Source organism: Acipenser ruthenus, chromosome 7 (assembly GCF_902713425.1).
Source record: "Acipenser ruthenus chromosome 7, fAciRut3.2 maternal haplotype, whole genome shotgun sequence".
In the NCBI taxonomy this organism is placed as follows: domain Eukaryota; kingdom Metazoa; phylum Chordata; class Actinopteri; order Acipenseriformes; family Acipenseridae; genus Acipenser; species Acipenser ruthenus.
Genome location: NC_081195.1, coordinates 28,808,719 through 28,818,083, shown reverse-complemented (window position 1 = coordinate 28,818,083; position 9,365 = coordinate 28,808,719). Strand labels below are relative to the sequence as shown.

Below are 9,365 nucleotides of genomic sequence, written 5' to 3'. Positions count from 1 at the left end.
AGGAATTCAAGTGTTGCTCCCAACTCTGACGGGTAATGGATGTTCAAGCAGTAGTAGGATGCAAACATCATAAGCAAAGCTTCCACAAAATTAGTTTGTTGTTCTGTAACAACAACTTTATCAATGCTCAGCATTAAGCGGGATGCAGTCAGAAGGGAATCTCCTGCAGCAGGAAAAATATAAAAATAAAATTCAAGACGTTTGCAGATTGTTCACAAAGCATTTCTCTTCAGTCATTTCTCTGGGATACTAAAAATGCTGATTAAATTCAGATTATACTTCGTCCCCTTATTCCTCAGCCAAAAGTAAATAAAATAAAACAAAACTATTCAGCATGTGTCAAACAAATGCATGGATTACCAAAACATATACCACAGAAAATAATGCAAGGTGATGCAGGCAGATCAGATGTTGGCACTTCAGAAGGTAAGCAAGTGTCATCCACCTGGAAAAACATTTGCTTGTCGTCTTCACCAAAGTAAGCAAGCAGCAGCAAAACCAACCCTGGCATCTCCGGTAATTTAGACTTTGTGTCGCCCTTTGCAACTTCGATCTGTGCCAAAACTCTTGCAGTTTTTCTTTGTTTCTCATTGTTGAGAGTGTCCATGTAGGCCAGAATTCTGTGCGATTTGTTTTTTACGGTCTCAAAAAATTTCCCTTCTAATTGTACACCTGTAAGTGCCCTGAAGTGTGCTTGTAATCCTGGCATTTCAAACAGAAATGGCCACTCCCTGCTTATTTTTTCAGTTTCCATACCTCGTATGATGTCTTTTCTCTGAGTGTAGTACGTTGCCATCATTTTTTTTGGTGATGATCTGTGTATCCCAGTTTCTTTCTCTGAACATGGTTTTCATTTCTTCTTGTTGCTGTTTTTGACTTGCAAGTGTCTCTGTGATTGGCAGGTGCTCGGGATCCCAGTTTATGCAACCGTAAGTGTCTTGAGGTAAAGCTCGTTCCTTTGCAGGAACTTCTTCCGTGTCGCTCCCACTACTGTGTTGAAACTGTCTTTTGGGGGTAGAAAACTGTGTACTCTTCACATTATCTGCTCTGCTCTGCAGCTGTTTTACCAAGGAATCATATCCACTGCCAACTATGTGGCCTTTGATAACATCCTGCAAAGATTTAGGATATTTTGCCACAATTCTTCTTGCTATATCTGTAAGATGTTTCTTTGAAGGCCTCTTGCAGACCCCTGTGACTTCATTAATAATGAGTCGTATCATTTCTCTGCGTTGCTTTGGCGATGGCCTTTCTTGCCTTTCTAGCTTGTAAAGGAGGTCAGTAGGGAGTTTTTCCCATGGTATCTCAAACCGAAGGAACCAGTCAGCTTCCAAAGGTGAAAGTGATTCATCCAACTCGATACAACTCTGTGTAAAAGAGCACCCTGGGCTGGAGACTGTTGAGGTCTCTGTTCTGGATGAGCACGGACTGCTGGAAATCGTGGTTTCACCTTCAGAATTACAGAAAAAAACATTGTTATTATTTCATTTTTTTTTTGTTTTTGTTTTCCACCCCCCCACACACATTCCAGATTTTTTTAAACTTACAAAATTATCTTAGAGGTTTTGTAATTGGTTAAGTTTGTCCGTAATACACAATTAGTTAATTTTAACCGGCTTTTTATTAATTAAATTAGCAATAAGCAATGTATGTACATCCAAACAGTAAACATTTCTGTCATTTGTTAAAGGATTATGTGATGTAATTGCCACATTATTTTCTCTCATTCAACAATTCTAAATAAAAGTATACACAATGATATAGGCAAGAGACAAAATACAAAATGCAGGTTTTATGTATGTATATATACACATATATATATATATATATATATATATATATATATATATATATATATATATATATATATATATATATATATAATAAATAAATAGGTTTACTGCCAATTAAGCACTTGAAGACAATTGACTGAACTGTAATATACTCACATGTGACTGTAAAGCTGGCTAGGAGTTTTCGAACTTCTATTGGCTTGAGGACCATCAGGAGATCATCATCTTTTACAAATCTGAAATCATCCAGGGTTTCTACACCCAGGTTTTTGAGTGTGTCCAAAATGTGGGAGTTTAAAACAGAATCCCCAGTGCTTTCCTGTACCATCTGCCAATTAAAATAAAATACAGAAGCAAGTGTGTGTGGGGTATATTACCGTCTGCATTTTGATTGAAAAATATCTATTCTGTAATAAATAAACATATTAGCTGTCTACATTTTACAGTATATCATTTTCTACCAATTTATAATTCAAATGTTTGGTTACGCCATTTAGTGGGTGCCTAACTACACTGTAAATAAATGCTGTATTTTTAGGTGGGATTAACCTTAATTTTTACATACATTTTTCAGTTTTTTTTAATTAAATGCAAAACATTTCAATATTACTGCAAAATACTTTTAAAAAAAATATGTACTATTAATTTTACGGAAATATACACTGAAAAACATGTACGTATGTAATTTGCTTACAAAATGATAAATTCCGTTAAATTAAAGACGATAACTTTTAAAAAACCGCACAAGCTGTATTTATAACGACACAAACTTTAATGTTAATGTATGTAACTGTTATTTAAAAAACTGTAAATTACTGCTAAATTAATTATTTAACAGGCTTATCTGATTTGAATTAAATAATGAAAAAAGCTAAAAGTGTTTACTTTTTAATGTCGTTCAGATTTGTTAAAATGAGTTGTGCTTTAGTTTTCTTCCTAAAATAATAGGTCTACTTAATTTCAATGACTGGAAATAAACAAGAAAAGCTGCACATTTTAAACTCAATTCCCGGAGGGCCGTGTGTAGCCTACGCTTTTCGTTCCACCCAAGTCCTCAATGACTTAATTTGATTAATTATTCAATTAGCTAGATACATTTAACACCTATCCAGGCCCCAAACTAGTATGTGAGGATCGGCAACTGTACCTTGAATCAAATGCACGTTTCAACCATCAATTTAAAATACCTCGCAATTTAAAAACAATATATATATATATATATATATATATATATATATATATATATATATATATATATATATATATATATATATATATATATATATATATATATATATATATATATATATATATATATATATATATATATATATATATATATATATATATCAGGGCAGCAGTGTGGAGTAGTGGTTAGGGCTCTGGACTCTTGACCGGAGGGTTGTGGGTTCAATCCCCAGTGGGGGACACTGCTGTTGTACCCTTGAGCAAGGTACTTTACCTAAATTGCTCCAGTAAAAACCCAACTGTATAAATGGGTAATTGTATGTAAAAATAATGTGATATCTGTATAATGTGATATCTTGTAACAATTGTAAGTCGCCCTGGATAAGAGCGTCTGCTAAGAAATAAATAATAATAATAATAATTATATATATATATATATATATATATATATATATATATATATATATATATATATATATATATATATATGTGTGTGTGTTAAATCGAATGAATAATTAGATCAATTAAGTAATTGAGTACTTGTGTGAAATGAAAACTGAGTTTGACACTCCTCTTTTAAACCCTTCTCTCAAATATGGTTTGTGGTCACTTTATATCGATTTAAAAAGCGCTGCATTGATAACAAGCCAGCACTGCTGCACAGCCTCACTGACAAAGCCGACGAGCTGACGAAGCTCTGTTCACCACCACCCTGTTATCAGTAAACTTTCTTTTTTTTTTTTTTTAAATGTCATATTGATGATTAATTCATTCATTTCTAATATTAATTATATATATATATATAGTTGTATTAGTTGAACACTTATAAGAGAAGGAAATATTTTAAACTGTATCCCTCTACAAAGCGGAGCATGTGCTCCCTTTGCCAGACTACTAAGTACAGGCCTAAGCAATTTTATTTGTTGTATCAGATCTACATTAATGTAAGTGTGAAAGACTGACTAACAAGCGGCATGTGTGGAAGTAAGACTTAACTGCACATTTTTATTTTTCTTGTGTACAAAATTTTAATGTACGAATACTGTCAGCCCAGAAATATTTGCTAGCCTTTTATTACACGAATTTGACATATGAAACATTTTTGGCGCGAATAATACTATTGTAAATGCTTTCAGGATAACAGGTCGTCTTGTGTAATTCACCAGATATTTTGGCCACGATATTTCTGGACTTACAGTTTTTAAATTTTACCCAATGAAGAAAAAAATACTACTGTGTAGGGCATGTTAAAAATTCTTGCATATTAAAAAAAAAATCCTAATTTTAGGGAAATTATTTTTAGAATTTAAAGTGGTCAAACTTAGGTAAGTATATTGCCATGTCGTTGTAATGTGGGTGAACAATACATAGTAAATATGAACATATTTTAAAGTACAACTATTATTACTCTACAGAATGTTCTTGGGGATTCACAGCAGCGTTGGAGGTGTAGTACTTTGATAATCTTGTTCAGACAACGCCATTTTCTCTCGCGGCATGTGCTCCATTTTGTGGGCATATTAGGAATTCTTAAACTCTTATGGAGGTAATTATTTGAACATTTAAAGAGTCCACGCCTATATAAGTGTGTGTGTGCATATATATATATATATATATATATATATATATATATATATATATATATATATATATATATAGATGCATAGATAGAAAGAGATATCTCTCCATTTGGTTGTATTGTTTTATGAACGATTACATACACTGTAAAAAAAACCCCGTAATTCTACGGTAATTGTCTGGCAGCCGAGCTGCACGGTGAATAACTGTAAAATAATAATCCGAACCGTAAATTGAATTACGGTTTAATTTGTAAAATAAATGGTTATTTTCATTGAAACACTACAGTTTACAACCGTAAATGTACTGTAAAAAAATGTAATAAATATAATTCTCCGTGATTCTACTGCAAAACTTCGTAAAATTTGCTTTAAAAACATTAATATAACATTACCTCACCCTAGTTTTACATACTTATATTGTTAATTAATTGAGAAATTCCTGTAAAATAAAAGTTTTTTCCCTTCCATTTTACTTCAATCTTCATTAATAAATAGGTTATACACTTTAAATTAGCAGTTTTCTACTGTGGAATGATGGTTTGTATATGTTATAATTAATGTTAAGTTTAGTCATTTTACTATGGAATACATTCATTTTCAGGTTATAGTGTCTGTACGATTTGTAAAAGCTCAAATATGTGCTTAATTATTAGTTAATTTACACGAAGTGTTAAACAGCAGAAAATAAATAATGAAAAACATTAACAAGTATCCCTTAAGCTTTCAGAATTTTATTACAACTTTTCATTGAGCATTTTACTGAGCAAATACAAAATATACATATTCATTAGGCATGATAGCTTCTGTGTCATGGAGCCCCTATACAACCTTTTCAAAAATGCAGAAATTAACAAAAAATGCTCAATCACTCCTCAAGCTGAGTTATTATTTTAAATGTTAACATACCAGCTGCTAGGATACCAACAATGGTAAGCCTAGTACACAGTAAAACAATAAAACCATATTAAATATACTTAAACTGGCTACCGAACTGTGCCCTCACTTTCTCTTAGCATATTTCTACAGACAAATCAACTATTAACAGATACCAAGTGTTTTCCGCAATAATGTTGATCCAGGCCTTGTTGGACTCGGACAGTTCTCACAAACAAGTCCATGGTTCTTTCACAGCCATAATAGTGGAGTCAGTAGCACAACAGATGTTTTTGTTTTTAAATAGTGTTCAAACTGCTGTTTTTTGATTGAGCAGGCTAGGGCTGGGACCTGATCAAAAAAAAAAAAAAAAACCTGTTACGACCCGCCAATCACACTTTACAAAACAGAATGTTATCGCTTTTTGTTGTTTTTTTAAATATCCAATTTCTCCTACTCATAAAACCAAAAAGCGATAACATTCCGTTTTGTAAAGTGTGATTGGTGGGTCGTCAAAGTTTTGATCAGGTCCCGGCCTAGGAGTCAAATGTGGAGAAGCAGCTTTGTGCTGCAGTTGACATGCTGGTGACTGAAAACCTGTATAAAAGAGAAAAAAAAATTAAACAGGCTTAGCTTAAAAAAAAAAAAAAAAAAAAAAAAATGTATATATATTTTCTAAATAACCGGCAATTTTTGTTCTACCTCTTTTCACCCTAATTTGGAATTACCAATTCAACTACTCCGTGCCACTCATGAGGGATGAGACAAAGCATGTGTCCTCCCGGTACATACGTCAAAGCCATACCTATTTTTCGCACCGCAAGCCCAGAGCTGCCACAGCCCAACTAACACTTTGATCGAAGGATTCAATGTAGCTGGAAACTGCTAACACCCTGAACCTACAGGAGTTGCTCGAGCTCTGTGAATTGAGGGAGCCCTAGTTGATTCAAACCCTCCCTACCCCAGCGATGCTCTGCCAATTGTGTGCCACCCCCACTGCAAACTCTCTGCCATGTTGGACAATGGCACAGGAGACCACCTCGCTGTCTCCTATCCTGCACTCAAGGTTGAGGCCTTTACCAGATATGCCACTCAGGAGCCCATATTTCAGAGTGCTTATATGATCTATAAATAAGACATACCTAGCATTACAGCTTACTGCAAGATTACTTACTTTTGACATAACAATTGCATTTTATTCTCTCCATTCAAAATCAGCAATTGCAGAAATGAGGGAAAGAACTCTTGGATTCACAGCATATTGCCTCTTATGTGGCTTCCGTTCGACCTTCGTCCCTTTGTCTGGATTTATTTTGAAGATGCATCTATTAGAAAGGAAAAAAATGCAAATATTTCATATATTCTTAAAGGGTAACAAAGGGTATTTTATGTGTGTGTGTGTGTGTGTGTGTTACATGTTCCCATGTGTTGCTACAGCTGTTTAGGTAAGGTGTGTGTATTATGTTAACATCTCAAACACCTTTTTACACTTCTAAATTGCAGCGTTCTCTTGTTCCGTTTCCAAGATGGCTTTGTATGGCCTTGCATGTATTTCAGAAAAAATGTGAATGAGATGGATTTACCAGTGATTGGGAGGATGATGTGGAAATGGAGTTCTGAAATACATGCAAGTCCATGCAAAGACATCTTGGAAACAGAACAAGAGAACGCTGCAATTCAAAAGTGTAAAGTGGTTGAGATGTAAAAAAAAATAATAATAATAAAACACACACACACCACACAATTAACACCTTAAACAGTTGAAGCAACATATGGGAACATTCATTATCTTTCAAAACACCCATAACAAAAGATAAAACGTGGGCATAGTATTTACAATGAATAGCTTAATCTATATATATTTTTTTTTATTTTACACATGCTTAAAATGCTCTTTGAAGTGTCAACTGTGGGTAATTTAACATTCAAATACAAAATATGAAAATTACCATTGTATTAGACTGATCATTACTGGTGTCACAAATGTTTGAGAAGTTTAAATCGCTCCACTATAAACAGGTTAAAGCGAAAACAAGGTACATATCCATGTGTTATGTACTGTACCTTTGAAGGAATTCAAGTGTTGCTCCCAACTCTGACGGGTAATGGATGTTCAAGCAGTAGTAGGATGCAAACATCATAAGCAAAGCTTCCACAAAATTAGTTTGTTGTTCTGTAACAACAACTTTATCAATGCTCAGCATTAAGCGGGATGCAGTCAGAAGGGAATCTCCTGCAGCAGGAAAAATATAAAAATAAAATTCAAGACGTTTGTTAAATTGACTTCATTATTTTCATTCTGAAGACAAACATTTTCAAACATACGTACATAAAAACACTCAAACCCGCTACAATTAATCATATAATTTACAGAAAGCCTTAGGGCTGCTGAAATTTCATATTAAATCATTCCTTAGCAGTTTACATAATGCGCCAGGTAATTCTAGCAAGAGAGTTGTGTACAAAACACTTATGTATTTAAAAGAACCTGGATATGATTTTTGGACTCTTAAGTTATTTAGTATGCGAGAAGAAACTAAATTAAAAAACACTCAAAACTGCTCATGAACCTTACACAATTATTTAAAATGTAATTTGGATGTAAGCAGATTGTTCACAAAGCATTTCTCTTCAGTCATTTCTCTGGGATACTAAAAATGCTGATTAAATTCAGATTATACTTCGTCCCCTTATTCCTCAGCCAAAAGTAAATAAAATAAAACAAAACTATTCAGCATGTGTCAAACAAATGCATGGATTACCAAAACACATACCACAGAAAATAATGCAAGGTGATGCAGGCAGATCAGATGTTGGCACTTCAGAAGGTAAGCAAGTGTCATCCACCTGGAAAAACATTTGCTTGTCGTCTTCACCAAAGTAAGCAAGCAGCAGCAAAACCAACCCTGGCATCTCCGGTAATTTAGACTTTGTGTCGCCCTTTGCAACTTCGATCTGTGCCAAAACTCTTGCAGTTTTTCTTTGTTTCTCATTGTTGAGAGTGTCCATGTAGGCCAGAATTCTGTGCGATTTGTTTTTTACGGTCTCAAAAAATTTCCCTTCTAATTGTACACCTGTAAGTGCCCTGAAGTGTGCTTGTATTCCTGGCATTTCAAACAGAAATGGCCACTCCCTCCTTATTTTTTCAGTTTCCATACCTCGTATGATGTCTTTTCTCTGAGTGTAGTACGTTGCCATCATTTTTTTGGTGATGATCTGTGTATCCCAGTTTCTTTCTCTGAACATGGTTTTCATTTCTTCTTGTTGCTGTTTTTGACTTGCAAGTGTCTCTGTGATTGGCAGGTGCTCGGGATCCCAGTTTATGCAACCGTAAGTGTCTTGAGGTAAAGCTCGTTCCTTTGCAGGAACTTCTTCCGTGTCGCTCCCACTACTGTGTTGAAACTGTCTTTTGGGGGTAGAAAACTGTGTACTCTTCACATTATCTGCTCTGCTCTGCAGCTGTTTTACCAAGGAATCATATCCACTGCCAACTATGTGGCCTTCGATAACATCCTGCAAAGATTTAGGATATTTTGCCACAATTCTTCTTGCTATATCTGCAAGATGTTTCTTTGAAGGCCTCTTGCAGACCCGTAACTTAATTAATAATGAGTCGTATCATTTCTCTGCGTTGCTTTGGCGATGGCCTTTCTTGCCTTTCTAACTTGTAAAGGAGGTCAGTAGGGAGTTTTTCCCATGGTATTTCAAACCGAAGGAACCAGTCAGCTTCCAAAGGTGAAAGTGATTCATCCAACTCGATACAACTCTGTGTAAAAGAGCACCCTGGGCTGGAGACTGTTGAGGTCTCTGTTCTGGATGAGCACGGACTGCTGGAAATCGTGGTTTCACCTTCAGAATTACAGAAAAAACATTAAGTTATTATTTCATTTTTTTTTGTTTTTGTTTTCCACCCCCCCACACACATTCCAGA

General features: G+C 34.6%; 2 long non-coding RNA genes across 2 annotated transcripts in view; both read right to left on the bottom strand.

The window, feature by feature from the left end:
- Nucleotides 1-2,375, bottom strand: LOC131737597 (uncharacterized). Its single transcript, XR_009329245.1, has 3 exons — nt 1,950-2,375; nt 373-1,450; nt 1-163 (listed from the first exon to the last, which is right to left on the bottom strand). It is a non-coding gene; the product is annotated as an uncharacterized LOC131737597 (long non-coding RNA).
- Nucleotides 2,376-7,523: 5,148 nt separating this feature from the next.
- Nucleotides 7,524-9,365, bottom strand: part of LOC131737596 (uncharacterized) — a 2,682-nt gene continuing 840 nt past the window's right edge. Inside the window, exons 2-3 of the long non-coding RNA XR_009329244.1 lie at nt 8,209-9,283; nt 7,524-7,667 (exon numbers count right to left, since the gene is read on the bottom strand). This is a non-coding gene — a long non-coding RNA (uncharacterized LOC131737596). The remainder of the gene's footprint in view (nt 7,668-8,208; nt 9,284-9,365) is intronic.